This window comes from Pinus tabuliformis, chromosome 6, assembly GCF_031772625.1.
Source record: "Pinus tabuliformis cultivar Carrire ecotype Pingquan chromosome 6, CPIR1, whole genome shotgun sequence".
NCBI classification, from domain to species: Eukaryota; Viridiplantae; Streptophyta; class Pinopsida; order Pinales; family Pinaceae; genus Pinus; species Pinus tabuliformis.
In genome coordinates this window covers 550139015-550160908 of record NC_142292.1, presented here as the reverse complement: position 1 = coordinate 550160908, position 21894 = coordinate 550139015, and positions in this window count along the sequence as shown.

Here is a 21894-nt window from a genome sequence, read left to right as displayed (position 1 = left end):
CCAAAGTCCCAAATTCAAGTTTTTTTCAGTCCCAACAGTCACATTCTATAATTCAAAAATAGTAAGATTCATATTTCTGATACAACTAATATCAAGACAACATCTTTTGACTTAGAATTCCATGAATAACTAATTTCTTTTTCATTTCAACCATTTTGGAGAACTAGCCTAATATTTGTATGTCATTTACTGTTATAAGAACTATACTACCTAAAGATAATATAAAGACAATACGATGAATAACTTTCTTTCCATGTACAGGTTGATGGTTATAATATAAATTTTATGGTTCTAGCAACTTACTTTATGTACATCTGAGATGTATCATCTGCTTATCTTTCGCTGCTTGCATGCATGAATATCAAAAGCTATAGATGTGTAAGAACCTCAGGCATTGTGGGCAAGAAGGCTAATGTTGGGATACATGATAGTCACCTCTATCAACAAGCTGGTAGAATTGGTACATAATACCTGCTTCTTTAGGACTCAAAATATGACCAAGGGACATAAGCCGGAGGGTGCGTAGGATGTCCAAATCACACTCACCGTAGCGGCTTGGCCATATGGGAACAAAGCCCTAATCCGTTAAATGATAACTCTCTCCGACAAAAAACTCAATCCTGAAATAACATTTTATCAGTGCCCTTATGAAGAGAAGGCAAAGCAAACAACCAATATTTCAGAAGGAAAGTATTGTCTTCTATCCAATATGTCCACATGAAGATCAACACCAAAAGTGTGTGCTTTGCAGGCCATTGATAATTCGTCAATATTCAACAATGAATCTATTTTCAAGTTGAAAAGTATTAATGCCACATGCAAAATTTTTTCCAGGCACTTATGCATTTGGCTAACAAATTTTGTTGAACATTTGTCATGCATCTGGCTCATAGATTTTGTTGAGCACTTGTTGTGCATCCTCCAATCTGCCACATATGGGTATAGATGCTTACAAGTTTGGCATTGAGAGAGACATTATGACCAAAACCTGTATTGAGCACAATGTTATCACAACCGAACTAGTGATCGAACCGGAAAACCCAATGGACTGGGAACTGGTAAAAAATGGGAAAAAAACCTGTTTACCAAAAACACATAAAATATTCATATTTTAAAGAAGAACATATATATGCATGTGCATCCATATGAATCCAAACCATTTATACACAAATATGCAAAAATTCTCGTTTATATAACAAGTAATAGTGCATATAACCAAAAGCACTTAGTGCAAAATGTCAAAAAGCAGGCTCGAATGAATAGTGTGAGTGAAATAGAGGGGGTGGGTGTGGGGGTGTGTGTGTTTAAATAAGTTTGGGGGGGGTGGTAGGTTTTTTTTTGCTTGGGGCACAGGTTGTGTAATGACCCTAGTCACCTTGCATAACATGTAGATGGTCTTGGTCAAGATACATTCATGTATATAATGTAATGGTTGTCTCGGTCACCCTGCACTTGTATGGTTACTGTAAATATTTACTTAGTTACCATATATATATATATACATATTGAAAATAATAAATGTACTTATGTTTGTATGAGCACCTTATGGTATGTTCTAAAGTTGATTTATAAGGCTTGTGGATAGGTTTACGAAATTTATATAAGATAATTCCTCTCATTGGTAGGGGTGGACGCTAGTGAAGGCTTTGTATAACGCATAAACATTGTCGACATCTCCTAAGCACTCAAACGGTGGATTACATTAATATTACATTTACGTTATATGAATGATATTACTTTCAAATCATGGGTTATGCTAGGATGATATTTCCTGTTGAATTTTCTAAGTCTATCCGTTAGAAAATTAATCTGTATTTTGCCGGTTTATTTTTTCTACTTGTTTAAATTCGAACAAGTTATTTAATACATTAAATACCGAAATAAACAAAATACAATCCCAACATCTACAGATCATCAATTGGAAAAAAACAAGCACACAAGTGACACTGCTATTTTTGGACAAATGTACCCAGAAAAACCCAATGTAGGAAAACCGGTGCAGCGATTCAGAGGGTTATATTATTATGCAATCTATCTAAGTACAACTGGGTGCCTAACCGGCTCACCCGACAAAGACAAATGCACGGTAACAATACCTCTATATTTAGAAACAAGTAATCAGAAAACTTGTTCTACAAAACCCTCTCCGGCAAAATTGAAGCTCAGCGCTGGCCCTTCTGGCCTCTGCGTCAGCCTCCTGTTGACCTGCGTTAGCCCTTTGAGGCACTGCGTAGCCTCTGGGACCCTCTGCGTCACTCCCTCTTCCTTCTGCGTGGATGACGCAGTCCCTCTGGGCTCTACGTAGCCTGGATTGGCTACTGCTCTCGCTCTCTCTACTTTTGCGCTGGTCTCCCAGTATTGTCTCTGCCTCTCTGCCTCGTACTCACTGCCCCTCGCTGCTGATCACTGATTCAATTTTGCTTAGCAACCCCACTCTAGCAAAATGAATGACTGATCACTCTGGTGTATTCTCCAACTGACCCCCAAGCCTCCTCTTATACTTTTCTCTTTGGTCCTTCAACGATTGAGATTAAATCTCTAATCAATGACTAAGATTAGATTTGGCTTGATCCATGACTTTTAGAATCTTCTAACCCAGTTTTATATTAATACCCATTAATATTTTATTTTTCCTAAGTTTAGACTTTGGAACTCCATTAAAATATTTATTATTTTAATATCTCCCAAATGGGTTAGAATCTACCTAAACCATTTCTGGGTCTTGGAGATCTCATGTGCTTTAGCTTCTCCACCAATTTTCATGGCTAGAGCATATCCGATGCTACCCCAAATCAACACTCCCTCTTAGCGAGGGCTGTGTTCTAGTAATACTCCACACTGAGTATCGTATTGATTATCTGGCACCGCTCCCTGTGCTGATGCTAGGCCTCCCCACCCAACATCCTCTGCACTGCTGCCCATGGCCCTGCCACTGCCATTGTTGCATTCGTACGACAGCTCCCTCTGCATTCGTGCTGTTGCTGGTCCATACTCCCAGCACTGCATCTGCATTGCATCCCCCTCATCATGTTGCATCGTGCTACTGCATACTGCTACTGCACTGCAACTCAGTTACTGAGAAGTAAGCAACTGATTCACCCAACTTCTAACATCTCTGTCAGGCTAGAAACACTCCCGATGCTGAAGCCCTCTCTGCCACTAACAAGTGCTCCCTCTACTGACCTCTACGCTGCTGCAACAACTCCCTGCATCTCGCACCGTTGCACACCTCTCTGTGCCATCCTGCACTGGTGCAACACTCTTGTGCCTTTCGCACTATTGCAATCTACTAGCCTCGCTCTGCCTGGGGACTCCTACAATGTAGCACTCTTCTGCCGCTTCATCCGCATCCGTCTTTGCCTACATCCGCCAGTCTTGCTACTCTTCTTCGGGGCTCCCGTAGCAAGGTATAATCCAAGAGGTTGGGTGCCTCAAGGATCCTGCCCCTCATCGCCTGTAGTCCTCCTGACTACAACTCGATGTCTCCCCACTTCTCAAGTGGCACATGAGCCCTCATGGCACAATCATCATCTTCCTTGACTTCTTTCTCCGCCCTTGCTGGCGTTGCCTTCGAGTCAGAAGCCTCTCCCTTACTCTTCTTCCTTGGACATTGGTTCGCATAGTGACCCAGTTCCCCACAATGGAAGCACTTGACCTTGGAGAGGTCCTTCTTCTTCCTCTTCTCCTGCTTCCCTGTAGATGCTAGAGCCGCATCCTCTTGACCCCTTTGCCGCTACTCCCCGCCTTGGTTAGCCGTCTGATCTCTTCTTGACGAAGTGCTGCCCACAATTCTTCCCAATCTGGAAGACTCGTCCTGCCCAGTATGCTCTAGACAAATGTCTCTCAATCCTCGGAGACTACGTTGAGTGCGGTCCTCACCATCAATTCCTCATTCGACGTGGCCCCTATGGAAGTTAGCTGGTCACGGATCTCCTTCAACCGACCGAGGAAGACATCTATCTACTCTCCCTTCTGCATTTGGTATGACCTTAACTGATTCTCTAGGAGCATCTTCCTTTGCACGGAAGTATGCTGGTACAATGTCTTCAAAGCGTCCCACATCTCCTTTGCCGTTTCCTTCTTGGCAATATGTGGTACCACATGATCCTTGACCCCATCAAGGATGATGCACTTTGCCTTAGCCATTGCCTCCTCGTACGTATCATTTGCTATTGGGTCAACTGGGATAGCCATAGTTCTCAAGGCGAAGCCCTTGATGTGATGTCTGTCTAGAATGGACAAGATCTTGGCCTTCCAGACCACAAAGTTGGACGCTCCGTCCAGCCTATCCTGATCTCTCAACCCATTCACGACCATCTCTTTGCTCTTTTCTGTCGACTCCTCCGAGTCTCTCTACTTCTTGCTTGGAAGTTCTCGGTTCGACTCTTGCTGAGTCTCTCTACTTCCCGTCTAGAAGTTCTCGGTTCGACTCCTCCGAGTCTCTCTACTTCCCGTCCAGAAGTTCTCTTCTGGACTCCCTCCAAGTCCCGATTTCCCTCTTGAAAATCCTCTTGTCAACGTCAAGTTGCCCCACTTAGATTGTCTGTGCAACTGCAACATTGATCCGGATTCCTTAGCTAGAAATCCACCTCGGCAACAACTCCCTCCAACTTGGTCTTGCCCTGTTAGGTACTGTTTTGACCACAATACCCCACCAGCTTCGCTCCACAAACTACCCACAACGTCCTATTCTCAACAATTGAAGGATTGAGCCTCTTGGCTCTGTGCAATCCCGACATCGGCAAAACAACTTACTCTACGAACTGCGTCAGCCCCCCTGGCCTCTGCGGGGCTTTGCGTGAGCCTGTTTCTGCCTTCCTCAGCCTCTGCGTTGCCTTTCTCTGGCCCGGACTGATGATGTAGTGTTGAAGTTTCTAAGTTTACTTAGTTTAGAAACCCTTCATGCACTTTTTTTGATTTATTCCTACCTACTTGTTATTTTCTTTAACAAGTTATTTACAAAGTAAATATTGAAAATAAACACCAGTGCATGCTCAACATATTACAGACCAACAACTAAAAGAAACAAGAACAAACACACCACATGACACCATTATTTTTGGACCAATGTTCCCAGAAAAACCCAATGCGGGGAAACCGGTGTAGCTATCTGAGGGTTTTCTTATTAAGCAATATTAGAGTACAATCTGGGTGCCAAAACTGACCTACCCAACAGAGAATTTCCTTAGCAGCTATACCTCACAATTTGAGAGAAATCTCCTGGCTGAAACCCCGGAAAATCATTCCGGCAGCTCTTCAGCACAAAACTGCTCTGCAACCCCCGCGTCTGCCCAATCTGGCCTACGTCAGCCCCTCTCTGTCTCACGTTGGCCCCGCGTCAGCCTTTCTAGGCCTGCGTCAGCTCTGGGAGCCTCTGTGTCAGCTGCGCTGGCCCTTTTGGTGCTTTGCGTAGCACTTGGCTGCCTCTGCATCAACTACGCTAGCTCCTTTGGTGCTCTGCACAGCACTTGGCTGCCTCTGTGTGGCCTTGCGTGAACCCTTGCTGGCTCTGTGTCACCCTCCTTGGCTGCTGCGCTGCTCTCCCGACGCAATCTCTGCCTTCTCTATTTCTCTGTACTCAATGCCCCTCAGCTACTCTCCCGATCACTGATTCTATCTCTCTTAGCAAACCCCGCTCTAGAGAATAGAATGATTGATCATCTGGTGTACTCTCCAAGTGACCCTCAAGCCTCCTCTTATACTATTCCTGTTGACATATCAACGGTCGAGATTAAGTCCCTAATCAACGGCTAAGATTAGATCCGGTTTGATCCATGTCTTTTGGACCATTAATATTTTATTTTCCCTAAGTTTAGACTTAGGGACTCCATTAAAAATATTAATTATTTTAATATCTCTTGATCTGTTTAGAATTTGCCCAAACCCTTTCTGGGTATTGGAGATCTCATGTGCCCTAACCTCTCCACCAAATTTCGTGGCTAGAGCACATCCGATGCTACCCCAAATCAACACTCCCTGTTAGTAAGGACTGTGCTCTAGCAATACTCCTCACTGAGTATTACTCTGATCATCCGACATCGATACCTGTGCTGATGCTAAGCCTTCCTGCCCAACGTCCTCTGCATTGCTGCCTCCTGTACTGCTGCCCATGGTTCTGCCACTGCCACTGCTGCATCTGTACGACAACTCCCTCTACATCCGTGCTGCTGCTGGTCCTTTCCTAGCACTGCATCTGCACTGCACCTCCTCTCATCATGTTGCATCGTGCCACCCACTACTACATTGCAACTCAATTACTGAGAAGTAAGTAAATGGTCTCTCAACTGACCTCCTTGTTGGGCTAGAAACACCCACTGATGCTGAAGCTCCCTCTGCTGCTGACAAGTGCTCCCTCTCTGACCTCTGCGCTGCTGCAACAACTCCCTGCATCTCGCACCTTGCAACACTCCTGTGCCTCTTGCACTGCTGCAACCTGCTAGCTCTGCGCTGTCTCGGGACTCTTGCATTGTAGCTCTCTTTGCTGCTCCATCCGCATCCGTCTCTACCCACTCAACCAGTCCTGCTACTCCTCGTCGAGGCTCCCGTAGCAAGGTCTAATCCAAGAGGTTGGGTACCTCAAGGATCTTGCCCCTCATTGCCTGTAGTCCGCCTGACTACAGCTCGATGTCTCCCCACTTTTGCTTAAGTGGTGCATGTGCACTCATGGCACAATCATCGTATGTCAAAACTTCCTTCTTTGCCCGTGCTGGTGCTACCTTAGTCTCGAAAGACTCCCTTATTCTTCTTCCTTGGGGTACTGGGTTGCATAATGACCCATCTCCCCACAGTGGAAGCATTTGATCTTGGAGAGATATTTCTTCTTTCGCTTATCCTGCTTTCCCTTAGATACTAGGGCCACATCCTCCTCCTCTTGCTTGACCTTGATCCCTTTGCTGTTGCTTCCTGTCTTCGACTGCCGTCTGATCTCTTCCTGGCGAAGAGCTGCCCACATCTCGTCCCAAGGTAGGAGAGTCCCTTTGTCTAGGATACTCTAGAAAAACACTTCCCAATCTTCTGAGACAACATTCGGGGCTGTCCTCACCATAAGCTCCTGATCTGGTGTCGCTCCTATAGCAGTCAACTGGTCTCGGATCTCATTCAGTCCTCCGAGGAAGGTGTCAATCGATTGACCCTTCTTCATCTGATACGACCTCATCTGGTTCTCGAGTAGCATTCTTCTCTGCACAGAAGTATGCTGGTACCTAAGTCACCTGACACGGGGATTCGGGACACGTAGGATTTGGGATTCGTGGTGTCGGATTCGAACACGCTGACCCCCCGGAACATGACATGTTATATATTATTTTATTAAAAATATATATATATATATATATATATATATATATTTTATATATATATATATATATATATCAAAAATTAGATATTATCATATTTCTTACACAAATTTTAATTAATGATACAAATTTATTGATTTCAAACATAGATCTTCATCTATAGCTATTAGCATGCATAGTACATACAAAATTCAAATAAATGTCAGTGGTACTGGTCACATAAATGATAAATCTATTAAAAATTTAAATCATGATTCATAATTCATAACTGAAAGACAACCTACAACTACAAGATAGTAAGATAAATACACTGACAACTGTAGTTTTCTCATTAAGTCATCAAATCAAAATGTAATACATAGGTAGTGTTGGTGCAATGCCAATGGCAAATAGAAATAGAAAATATAAAACAACTACAGCCTACAGGTATACAAGCCTCAAGGCATCAATCAACACCAGAATTAGCATCACTGTCCCCATCATCATGGTCCCCACTGCTCTCCTCTGCATCCTCCTCCTCCCCTGTATCCATAGTCGCCTCTGCATCTGTTGGTATGGAGGTTGACCCCTCTAAGTCATCAAAACTAACAGGGTCTAGCACTGGATCACTGAGATCCATGTTGGCCAATGCCAACTCAACAGTGGTGTCCAGACCCATATCATCAGGAAAGACATCCCACATCTTTGTCTTTCCCCTCAACCACTCTTCCCTTTGCCTGTAAATAAGATGAAGGTTGGTGTGCACGTACACCATTGTCTTTGCCCTGGACTGCTCAAGCCTGCTCTTCTTCACATTATGCAAATTCCCATATGTGCTCCAATTCCTCTCGCAACAAGAGGATGAAGTCACCTGAGAGAGGAGCCTCATGGCTAACTGCTGAAGAGGAGGGCTTGTTGCCCCATTATTTGCCCACCAAGAATAGGGCTTCTTAACCTCCCTGTCTCTAGTCACATCATAACCTCCAAATTGACCACTGCCAATGGAAAACTCTGCAAAGGCATCCTCCACCTCAGCAAGCAATGCACTATCTTGATAAATCCGCCTGAATGCCTCTTTCCTCCCCTGTGAGATTTCACCATCCATGTGAGGAGGGAATTTGCGGGAAGGTCCACCATTCAACCACTCATGGCTGTAGTATTTGGGGTTCAATGAGTGAGCCAAACAACGTAAAGGTGTACAATTCTTGTCCCATCTGCATACAAGAATATCTTGTATGGTATCACAGAAGGCAGAGGCTAATGTCTCATACTCTGGGCACTCACTCTGTAGAATAATGCTCCTCACAGACTCAATCATGGAATCCCATCCCTCATAAACCTCTCCTAGGATGGGTTTGTCTGTATCTGCAACTCGAAGCAAAGAAATGATGGTGTCCATGATCCGAATAATTAGATCTACCCTCTCCCACCAAGCATCATCTAGCACTGTGTCCTTCACTCTTTTAGAGGCTGCCTGATCTGTCTTTCTCCAAAAAGACCAAAACTCAGAAATAACCATGGACCCAAGAGCGGTCTTGACCCCCCTCAACCTCTTCAACATCATGAATGAAGATGCAAACCGTGTATCAACAATCTTCAACAATGATAGATTGCTGTACTCCTTGTAGATAGTGAGGGAATTTGTATGATTTTGCACAAAGTTACGGATATGTCTTGCATCCCAATAATGCTTCCAATCCAAAGCACATCAGAAGCAATGGATTTCAGTGCTAAGTTCAATGAATGGACAATGCAAGGTGCTTAAAACACTTGTGGATATTTAGCTTCCACAATCATGCCAGCAGCCTTGCAAACAGGTGCATTATCTGTAATGATTTGCACACAAGATTCAACACCTACATCTTCAACAATAAATAACTCACCCATAAATTGTGCATCCTTGTATTCGCCAAGTGTATCCACTGCTTTCATGAAAACTGGACCATTCAAGGAAGACACCATGAAGTTGATGATTGGGTGTCGTGCTGGATCTGTCCATCCATCAGAAGCAATGCTAACCCCAGATGTTGGCCATGTTGCCACAATAGGCTCAAGCATTTTTTGCACCTCTTTTTTTTTGCCTTCGTCAACAATGTGGTTCTCAGCTTCTCTGACCCAAGAGGCACATACCCTGCTGGAGCCCCTTGAGTTAGAGCTCGGCACATCTCAACAAATAAAGGTGAACGTGCAACATTAAATGATATGAAGTTTTGATAGAAGAAGAAGGCAATGGTGAGATCAAGCTCTTCCCGTCTCTCTTTTTGGAAAATCTTGTCCATTGGACCAAGTGATCTTCTTTTTGATGCTTGTCCCCCAATAGAAGTAGAACTCTCAAATGGAAATTTGGTGTTGGCTTTCCTCAAAAATGAAAGGGGGTCTTCATTCTTGGCTATTTTTGATTTGGAAGCCACTGCCACATGTTCCATACCAACATTGGCCTCCTTTTGCAATTCTTTTCTCTTTTGTGAAGTAATAGCTCTACAAGATCCAATCCCACAACCAGGTAAAGCCAACAATTGTGATTTCACACGGTAATATGTGCTTTTGAAAGAAATGTTACAAAAATTGCATTTCCATTGCACATTGCCTCCTCCCTTTCCCTTGTTGTCTGGCCCATCCTCTCTTGTGACATATTTCCACAATGGATATTTATCATTGTCTTTAAGTTCTCTTCCCTCAACATTACTTGCAGCAGACTCTGATGATATTGGGGGAGGAAGGGCATCTCTACCCATGACATTCTTGCCCTTCCTTTGCCCCCTAACTGCTGCTGCCTTTGATTGAGCCATGAACACTATTACCTGTAAAAAAAAATGAACAAACTTACAAAGCATGCACAAATAATGTAAATAAAAAATGAAAATCATATACAAACTGCTGTAAAAAATGCAAAAAAATGGAGGTGAAATGCCCAGTGTTGTTAAAATTAAAATCGCGATAAAATCGCGATTTTTTCCTCTGCCCGATCAAATCGCGATTTTTATTCGTAAAAATCGCCACTTTTTTTTATACCGATTTTTATCGAAAAAATCGCGATTTTTAAGGAAAAAATCGTGGGGGCTTGGTACAGCATAGTTTTATAACTTTTTTTGGGTTTTTTCATGCAATTTTTTTGAAAGAAACAAATAATTTTTTAGTGGGGCAACTTAATGATCAAGTCTATGCCCTAGTATGGATATGCTATTCATGGTAATGTTAAATTCTTAAAGTAAAAGTGACATTCTCCTTAATCTTCATTTTCATCCTTTTACTTAAATTTTTAACATTACCATGAAATGACTCAGGATGTTTGAGAGTGGTTCCAGCCTCATTGGATTTCATATGGAGAAAGTAGAATTTTAGATTTCATTTAAAATCCAGCAGACTTATCAGTTTTTCAGGATTTTAGGATTGGGAGATTGTAATGTTTCGAGGTGACACCATCCGCCCAGCCTACCCCTGCCACCAGTAGAGGACGTGGTCTACCTCCTATAGCTCCTACTTCTAGTTCTTCAGCTTCTAGAGCACGTCAGACTCCACTGCCATTTCCACCAGCACAGGCACCAGCTTCTACATCTAGAGGGAAAGAGAAAGCTGTGCCATTTTCTCGCAAGAGGGGCAGAGGAAATCAATAGGATTAGACTTTCATTTTATTGTATATGACATTATGACATGATGAGATACATTATCATATTTTTTGTTGATATTTTGAGGCTGAGTTGGACTTGGGACTCAGGACTTACTATTCAGGACATGATTCAATGTTATGTGTGATTTTAGCGCTAGAAATGATATTAAACATCTTATATATTAGTTTTTTTATCATATTTATGTGTCAATGTATTTATTTTATGTTGTAGATGGTTTAGATATTAAAAAAATTAAAAAAAAATGAAAAAAAATGAATATTTTTGTGCCAAACGATTTTTTCCCGCTTTTTTCCGATTTTTTCCCGATTTTAACGATTTTTTCCCGGCGCCGATTAAATCCCGATCGCGATGTGTGCAACACTGGAAATGCCAGTCTTAGAACAGAGACAGTTTTAGCATGTCTTTTGGAAATTCAAGGTTGCAAAAGACATGCCAAGCTCGTACAGGATTTCAGTGTATTTGGGCAGCCAAGTTTTCTCCAAGATTGCAGTTTGATCCTGTGGAAGGAGAGGCCGAGGATGAGTGTGACTGACTAGTATAGTGACTAGTAATTTAGTTGTAGACTGTAGTATGATTCATGAATTATTGACAGACTTTGGGTTAAAAACTTAAATCCATATATAAGGACCTGGTTTCATGTTTACCAAATATGAATAGAAAATTGAAATGCAACTTCCTTGTGTACTACTGCTCCTAATTGCCAAATGCTATAACTGCATTAGGAAGTAAAACTGTGAGAAATATAAATTAAGGGACTGTTGATGTTATTTATCTGCCTATTACTGTATCTTTATGGTCATTAAAGATAGTTGAAAAAGTGCTGGAATTTTGGTGCAATATTCTCTTATTTTCTTAAACCCTAAGGGAAAAAAATCCCCTCAGGACATTACACCACCTAACACAATGTTAATCTGGTCACTGATTGTGCATTAATCAATTTTAAGTGTCACAGGCTCACAGCATTCAAGATTTGAAACATCGATTCTCTCAACTCTGATCAAAATGTTTACAATGCCAAGGTTTCCAACTTTCCATCAATCCAACACTGAACAACAATCATACAACTTGGAAGTTTCGTTATAACTTCGCTGTAGGTGTTCGGCACAAAATTTTATTTGCTGGACCATACCCTCACTGTTTTATTTAAATTTTATACTATCAAGTCTTCCAAAATACTTCTATACGTCTCATGACAACTCATAAATTAGAAGTTAGTCTCTATGCAATTTCTGTAGAGGAATGTCAATCGGGATCACTGTTCTGCAATGTTATCTAGTTACAGAACGGTCTCATTGTTAAGTAGATTACTACTTATCTTATAAAGACACTTCACACCATCATATATTTCATTGCCATAACCGGTCTCTATTATTGACAATGTTACTCGACCATCAAGATCATGACACTACTGTTATTATCATATGAGTTAGAAGACGCTGAGCGGCTGATAGATAACAATATAACTCACGAGTCACAACTTATAAGTTTATAACCCTTCTTTGCTGCGATTGGAGTGGTTGACCGTTGAATAATAGTGTGATTGGAGTGGTAATGGAGCTGGAGACCGAGATCGAGGATTGTTAAAGGGCTTGACTGGTAATGGAGTTGCTCAACGTAAACCATAAACACTGAAGTTTGAACAGTGAGATTAGAATTTACCTGGTCGATTCTCCTTGCTGAATGCTTTACTCCTTGCTCCAATAGCACAAATCACTTGCCAACAGCACAAATCACTTGCCAAATGACAATTTTAATGAGCAAACACGCCCTTTTCATTCCCACGCTGAGCTTAGCGAGTCCTGGAAACCGGACACGTGTCCTAAAATTGTGACACGCTTTTGAAAATCACGACACACCCTCGGACACGACGTGTCCTGTGATTTGGACACGAATTCAGACTGAATCGTGTCGGATTCGCCGGATTCGGGATTCGCAGGGGGTTTAGGACGAATCCGGTGACTTAGGCTGGTACAGGTTCTTGAGAGCCTCCCACATCTCAACTGCTGTTTCCTTCTTGGCTATATGTGGTACCACATGATCCTTGACCCCGTCAAGGATAATGCACTTGGCCCTCGCCATCGCCTCTTCGTACTTGTCGTTATCATTCGGGTCGATTGGGATAGCTATAACCTTCAAGGCGAAGTTCTTGACACGATTCTTGTCAAGCACTGATAAGATTCTGGCCTTCTAGACTGCGCAGTTTGATGGTCCGTCCAGTCTATCCTGGTCTCTTACCCCGTGTAGTGCCATAACGCTCCTCTACTTCCCTCCTGGAAGTTCTTTGTTCGACTCCTCTAAGTCTCTACTTCTTGTCTGGAAGTTCTCTTCTGGACTCCCTCTGAGTCCTGATTTCCCTCCTGGAAATCCTTCTACCGCTTGTCGAGATGCCCCCAACTTTGATCGTCTTGTGCAATTGCACTGCTGATCTAGGTTCCTCGACTAGAAACCCTTGATAATAACTCCTCTGGCCCTGCTCTGCTAGGTACTGTTCTGACTACAGTACCTCACCAACTCCACTATGCAATATCTCTGCAGCCTTCTAGACTCCAGCAACTGCCTCTGTGGATTGTGTCAGCCCCCCTCTGCTCACGCTGGCTCTGCGTCAGCCCTGGGATGCCCTGCGTCAACCCTGGAATGCCCTGCGTCAGCCTTCTGGCCCTCTGCGTCAGCAACGCTGGCCTCTCTGAGGCTTTGCGCAGCTCTCGGCTTGTTCTACGTGGCTCCGCGTCACACTTCTTGGCTTCTGCTCTGCTAGAAACAACTTCTGTCACCTCACGACAACTGTTTTCTACTGCTATTGCTCCGCTTGACTGATGTCTCTTAGTCCTCCTGTGATCTGCAATCACGCTCTGATAACATGTTGAAGTTTCTAAGTTTACTTAGTTTAGAAACCCTTCATGCACTTTTTATGATTTATTCCTACCTACTTGTTATTTTCTTTAACAAGTTATTTACAAAGTAAATACTGAAAATAAACACCAGTGCATGCTCAACATATTACATATCAGCAACTAAAAGAAACAAGAACATACACTACATGACACCATTTTTTTTGGACCAATGTCCACGGAAAGAACCCAATGCGGGAAAACCGGTGCAGCTATCTGAGGGTTTTCTTATTAAGCAATATCAAAGTACAATTTGGGTGCCGAAACTGGCCTACCCAACAGAGAATTTCCTTAGCAGCTATAGCTATACCTCACAGTTTGAGAGAAATCTCTTGGCTGAAACCTCGGAAAATCCTTCCGGCAGCTCCTCAGTACAAAATTGCTCTGCAACCCCCGCGTCTGCCCAATCTGGACTGCATTAGCCCCTCTCTGTCTCATGCTGGCCCTGTGTCAGCCTTTCTAGGCTTGCGTCAGCCCCAGGAGGCCCTGTGTCAGCTCTGGGAGCCTTTGCGTCAGCTGCATTGGTCCCTTTGGTGCTTTGCGCAGCACTTGGCTGCCTCTGCATCAGCTGCGCTGGCCCCTCTGGTGCTCTGCGCAACACTTGGCTGCCTCTGCATGGCCCTATGTGAGCCCTTGTTGGCTCTGCGTCACCCTCCTTGGCTGTTGCGCTGCTCTCCCAACACAATCTCTGCCTTCTCTGTTTCTCTGTACTCAATGCCCCTCAGTTGCTCTCCCGATCACTGATTCTATCTCTCTTAGCAAACCCTGCTCTAGAGAATAGAATGACTGATTATCTGGTGTACTCTCCAAGTGACCCTCAAGCCTCCTCTTATACTTTTCCTGTTGACATATCAACGGCCGAGATTAAGTCCCTAATCGACGACTAAGATTAGATCTGGCTTGATCCATGTCTTTTGGACCATTATAACATAGATTCATATTAATACACATTAATATTTTATTTTCCCTAAGTTTAGACTTAGGGACTCCATTAAAAATATTAATTATTTTAATATCTCCTGATCTGTTTAGAATCTGCGCAAACCCTTTCTGGGTAATTGGAGATCTCATGTGCCCCAACCTCTCCACCAAATTTCGTGGCTAGAGCACATTCGATGGGGTAAACTTAGGGACTCCATTAAAAATATTAATTATTTTAATATCTCCTGATCTGTTTAGAATCTGCCCAAACTCTTTCTGGGTAATTGGAGATTTCATGTGCCCCAACCTCTCCACCAAATTTCGTGGCTAGAGCACATTCGATGCTACTCCAAATCAACACGCAGTCCCTTTGCGTCACTCCTTCCTTTGTGCTTTTTGCAAGGATTAGCTTTGTCACTCGGGACAACTAAATCTGCTACAAATTCTCTGCTAAGCTGATGCCTTCAGTTTTCCTGTGATTTGCAACCACGCTCTGATACCATGTTGAATTTTCTAAGTTTATTCGTTAGAAAATTACTCTGTATTTTGTTGGTTTATTTCTTCTACTTGTTTAAATTCGAACAAGTTATTTAATACATTAAATACCAAAATAAACACAATACAATCACAACATCTACAGATCATCAACTGAAAGAAAACAAGCACACAAGTGACACTGTTATTTTTGGACAAATGTCCCCGGAAAAACCCAATGCGGGAAAACCGGTGCAGCTATTCAGAGGGTTATATTATTATGCAGTCTATCTGAGTACAACTGGGTGCCTAACCGACTCACCCGACAGAGAAAAATACACGACAACAATACCTCTATATTCGGAAACAAGTATTCAGAAAACCTGTCCTACGAAACCCTCTCCGGCACAATTGAAGCTCAGCGTTGGCCCTTCTGGCCTCTGCATCAGCCCTTTGAGGCACTGCGTAGCCTAAGGGACCCTCTGCGTCACTCCCTCTGCCTTCTGCGTGGATGACGCAGTCCCTCTGGGCTTTACGTTGCCTCTGCTGGGCTCTGCGTAGCCTGGATTGGCTGCTGGGCTCTCTCTCTTTGCTTCTGCGTTGGTCTCCCAGTACTGTCTCTGCCTCTCTGCCTCGTACTCACTACCCCTCGCTGTTGATCACGGATTCAACTTTGCTTAGCAACCCCGCTCTAGCAAAATGAATCACTGATCACTCTGGTGTATTTTCCAACTGACCCTCAAGCCTCCTCTTATACTTTTCTCGTTGGTCCTTCAATGGCCGAGATTAAATCTCTAATCAACGGCTAAGATTAGATTTGGCTTGATCCATAACTTTTGGAACATTCCAACCCAGTTTTATATTAATACCTATTAATATTTTATTTTTCCTAAATTTAGACTTAGGAACTCCATTAAAAATATTAATTATTTTAATATCCCCCAAACCGGTTAGAATCTCTCGGAGATCTCATGTGCTTTAGCCTCTTCACCAATTTTCATGGCTAGAGCACATCCGATGGTACCCCAAATCAACATGTACCCCAAATCAACATTTCCAAGGATGATGCACAAACACTGAAGAATGGAGAACCCGTAGATATTTGCAGAAATTCTGGCACATGACCTTTTGGGCACAACTTGTCAATTCTAGAGCAAGCAATGGATCAAGGGCAGATGGCAGCCAAGGAGGAAAGGAGGGGCCAAATGGCAAGAAAATGGATTGGCCAGCAAAACAAATCGGTAGTGACGAGGATAAGGGGGTATCTCTGGTTGGTCCAGAGGGAGAGGGACCCTAACCAACCACTGACAAAGACCGAACAGTAGAAAAGAGCGAAAAGGAAAAGAAAGGAGGGGGAGGGAAGAACGACGGTGGGCAACGATTGGGATATAGAGGCCGAGACACAGTCCCTGAGCCCAGGGGTTAAAGCCAAGGAGGACTGCAACACAAAGGAAAAAAAAAGATAGCCAGGTAATCAACAAATAATTTCGCTACTCCCTGTGCCACGTTTCTTAAGGAGCTGTGCTTGGTTGAAGCTACCTGTAAGCCGAATTTGCAGTGACTTTGATCCCTTGTTTCCTTTATACGGTCACTGTGTCCATTTTTATTTCTATTTATTTTCATTGCTGCAATTACTTGCAATTTTGGTTGGAAAAACGACTATTAGTAAGGCTGTGTGTTTCAGCTTATCACTATGTAGTTGCACATGTTCATAATTGCGTTTTCTGAGCATTCCTTTGGTGGTTAAAACAAAAAATAAAATAAAAATAAAGAAAAGAGAAAACTATTGTCAATAAGACTGTGTTTGCCAGCTCCTCACCTTGCAAACCTTGTGGTAGCCCATGTACATGTTGGGGATGGCTTCTTTATGAAGGCCTGTGGAGAATGCTACAAATTGCATATCTCTGGCTGATATTCCACTAGCATTTGACCTAAAGAGTTGTGGCACTCTTATATTGAAATAGGCACGCTAGGGCAATCACAGTTTGGGGATAATGGTGTGATACACATAGTCATGGAAACCGGTCTCTAAAATCTATAAATTAACTGACGGTGGAGGCTCTAACCTCTGAAGTCCCTCAGTGGCTAGCCGGTGGAGTAAGTGGCTGCCTTGGACTAGCCTCCCTTGACCAAAGTACTCAGATTGCAGTAGAGTTGCTATAACAGCAGATTGGGTTCCCTGAATTGCACGAGGGTGGAAGTATTCACTTCTGGATTCCCTCATTGGCTGGTGGGTGGAGGTGACCCACCTCTGGAGTCCCTGGACTGGCTTGAATCTGAGTGCTTTAATACCAGGAGGGTGGAGAGTTGGCCTCTGGAATCCCTCATGGCTATTGGGTGGAGGTAGGCCTCTGGAATCCCTCATGGCTATTGGGTGGAGGTACGCCTCTGGAATCCCTGGGACAAGTGAGGGTGGAGAATGGTTTCTGGAATCTCTCATGGCTATTGGGTGGAGGAAGATTACCTCTGGAACCCCTGAACAAGCCTGTAACTGATTATTCATAGGCAAGAGGGGTGGAGGTGTGGACCACCTCTGGACTCCCCAGTGTGTCTGGTGGACTGGCCAATGGGACAGACTTAATATGCTAGGGGGTGACAGCTGCATTACTGGCAGACTGTCAATGGTTGGGAGGAGAGTTATGAGCCCGGTCCCTTGCCCATCCCAGGTCACACATTGTTAAGTGTTTTAATCACCAAGGTTGTTCAACACATCTAAAGGGTTCCAACTTACCTATCTGCACCAAGTTACAGGATGGCATGGATGACAAGTAGAAGTGGGTTATGCGTTGTTCTTTCTTAAAGGATTTATGGCCTAGTTGCATAATACTGGAAGCCATGAAATCCTGTGTCATATCAACTCTGCTATATCAACCTTTTGACTAGCTTATTAACTGAGGTCACTATGGCTCTATTCATAAGCTCTGATTGGTATAAGCTCAGCATTGCATTCGATTAATATAGTAGCCCTCACATGCACATAGTAAAGATGAGAAGCTGGTAATAATTTCGTTGCTGGCTTCCTTTGCTAATTACACTATTATCCCGTGCATTCATAAGGTGTTGCAATGTTATGTATGCTGCCACCATAGCAATTTTTATTAGTTGCAAAAAGTGCCAATTGCTGATATGAATTTGCTGACCATGATAGGGTTAGTTTAACTATATGGTTACATAACACGCTGTCATTATTCTTGGTGTCATGTGGATCCAATCAACTCCACATTGAGTTTGACACGTGGTCACCTGAATTATGCAGCCCTTGTGTCCTCATTGAGCAAAATACATCTTTATAACATCAAGTTGCTACATACACTTACATGTAGGCACAACGTATGGTCACTGAATGTTTATGGTTAGGCATGGGGATATGTGTAGTCATTTATTTCAATATTGGGCATGAGATAGGGTGCAACCTTGGTCACATTAATGGGTAGAATGTGGTGGGTTAACAGAAAGATGTTATGAGTACATAATCACAGGAAAAAGGCATTGTCACAAATACATACTGCGTATTGTGGTTGGATAATGTGTGCATGTAATCATTACTTAAACACAGGGCATGTTGTAACACACAGCCCTCTTGTTCCACCACTGACAACAAACCGTTGTGTAGCTTGATATAATGTGTAGTAACATGTGAATTGGGTCTTGCACTCTCTTTCCACTATTCAAAATTTTCCCTTCAAGCAAACGCTGCCTTGGCACCAATAGTAAAAGGGCCTACCTTACCTCGCTCCATTTGTTTAAAGTCTACCTCAACAAAGTATGTGTATCAGCCATAAGTTATGGTGGACTCTTCCTTACAGTTATCCACTGGTTGAGAGAGTTGATGAGGTTCACCATATCAATCTATTGTTTCTGGTGCACCAGATTAAATATGTCCCCTTTCTTTTGAGCCTTTTAGACATAAATTATTGGCCTTGTATTCATTCTTAAACTAGCTGCAAATATCCTCCCCATTAAACATTGCAAATTTAAATAACCCGAGCTTTTTATTTATGTTGGATTTAAAGGAAATTGTGTTGGAATGGATCCAACAAGTGTTCTTCTGGTTTTGGTGACCTCAGAAACAAGCCCTGGCTGTAACTTAATCAGCATTTGCTGGTCAGATCCCATATCTTACTCTTAGTCCAGGGGTGTTTTAGCTGTAGCTTTCAGTATTTTCCATCAAATCAAAAGCAGTAAGATAGTGCTAGGAGAATCTGCTTTTAAGGTGAAACTTTCACTGTTTTTCATCAAATCAGAAGCAGGGAGACGATGGCAGAAGGATCTGCCTTTTGTTCTGATCAAACAAATGTAGAGCTGGATAAAAGGTAAGAGCTTTAATACAATGAGATCTAGATCTGTGCAGCCGACCAGATATTAAATTATTATGTTGAATGCATTTGAAAATTTGAATTTAGACATGAATTTATGAGAATGCAATTTTATTATTTAAAAAAAAATGATTGCCACTCCTTGACTCTTGAAGGAGGATTGTTACAAGTGGTATCAGAGCCCACGTTTCAACACTGGGCCTCGGGGTGAAGATAATTAATATGTTAAAATAATCATACATATGTGGGGTTTTCTCAACAAATAGTTTGCCATGCAGAACTATTCAACTTGGAAGGACCTTTACTTGGTCTTGGTATTATGATTAACGGAGTTCATAATAGGACTGTGACCATACTTAAGAATGAGGGTGGCAACAGGATATGCCATCTGGTACAGTAGGAAATATATTTGTGAATCCCAATTTTAATATAGCACTCCATGGATGGCTTTCCAATTCATGTATCACATCAATTTGTTCTTTTTCTACGAAGGATTCCAGAATGGAATCAGGAGCACATGCTTCTAGATCAAATCGAACAGATTCTTAGTAAGGACTAGAACCCAATACAACTACAAACTTGTGCCAAACCTACAATACAAAATTCCAGCATGAAGGATTGCCATAACCAATACACTATGTAAGGGTGATACTTAGGCCTGAGAACAAGAATACATCTCCAAATTTCTTACCTCCAACGAGAATTAACGCTTCAACTGGATCTTATCCCAAAGATGGATGTAATTTTCTTAGAAGAACCTCCAAATGGTTTTGACATTAGCATAAAAAGTGCAGAGATATTTCTAGTGTCCAAGTCAAGTTTCAAGTCCATTGTATCTGTGATACAAAAACTGGGTGCTATGTGAAAGGCACCGGTAACTTAATCCTAATGTGAAGATAAGGAAAACAAATCGTTGTTCCCTCTGTTACCTAGATTGTAAAGCAGAATTGAACAGAATAATATATATATCTCTGGTTAATAAACAGGTTTCCTGCTGTAGTGATTAGGTGAAATCTACTACATTGATTGGAGCTGTAACAAGAGTGATTTTCATGATGATGTTGCCAAATCTAGCTCACGTAGCAGTAGTTATATAAGCTTTGAGAGGCCAACTGTAGACGGGAATCCTGAATGCTCAATTTCTAACAGGGATAATGGCTGCCTGGTGCTGAGTGAAGGGTTGCAAACAATGCTTGATTTACTCTGGATACCCAGAGAAATAAAGGTGTGCTCTACAGGAAAGACTTCTTTTCCTGAAGTTACCTCAGTGGCTTCCAAAATGTATACAGGTGATCCCGAGCCAAGGACACAAATTGTACCGTTTTGCAATTCAAGTGCTTGTGTTCCATAACAAGGACACAAATTGTACCATTTTGCAATTCAAGTGCTTGTGTTCCATAACAATCCAACCGAATTCCTGGAGCAGTAATGACCCTAGGATCCTTTGCCAAAGAACTCCCAATCATCATTCTTTTAACATGAAAACAAATGAATGCCCTTAAAGAGAAGTGGATGCCCCATACTCAAAGCATGATCCCATACTAATTAATACAACGAGGGAATATCTTGACAAATAGTTTCATCTCCAGGTTGTCTGCTGCCAAGAAAAGTGCCCAGAATGGACCTTTTCCTACTGCAGCAAGTCTCTTTACCAACTGTCATTCACTTCTTAGGGAAGGGCTACTCAAACATAGTTAACAACCACAAATAATGAATTCCCCTGGAATATGTGCAAAATTCAGAGATTGTCTAGAACAAACTATTACAAAATGAATCTAGAGTGAGGACAAGTGGCTATCATGAGTCATGGCTACTCAGAGATTGGGGTGCTGCTGTTCAGTACTGTAATATTCTCCTTATTTATCCTGGAAACCTGCATCCCTGATTTTAATTGAGGGCGTATGTTCTTGTACAAAACTGGGCTGCCTGCAGAGGCTTAGCCTCACCTTACGTCGTTGGCTTTCTTGTCCTCTTATATAAATAGAGGAAGGAGGGAGCCCGCTTATACATTGTTTTGACCATATTATCTTAGAGATGAGTAGCACGTTGGACATGCTCCTTTTCTTGACACTCTTCATCACCATATCTTCCTGTCCTGGGATACTAGGTCTTGGAGCAGTTCAAAGTTCCACTATAGATAATATTTGATCCTAAAGGAGGCAAGGAAACTGTGATTGTGACAAACCCTAAAGGATCAGAAAGCATAGTTCTTTTAGCTCTTGTGAGAGAAGAACACTAGGTAGCAGTGAGGAAACATCCTGGACACTTCTGGAAGGCAAAAAAATAAAAATTTAGATGTATGTCTCAAGGAGGTATGCCGATGAGAATGGTGCCCCTAAAATAGCACAGAATGCAATTAGCGGCCTGTCAGTGACTCTCATGCTGACCCTAA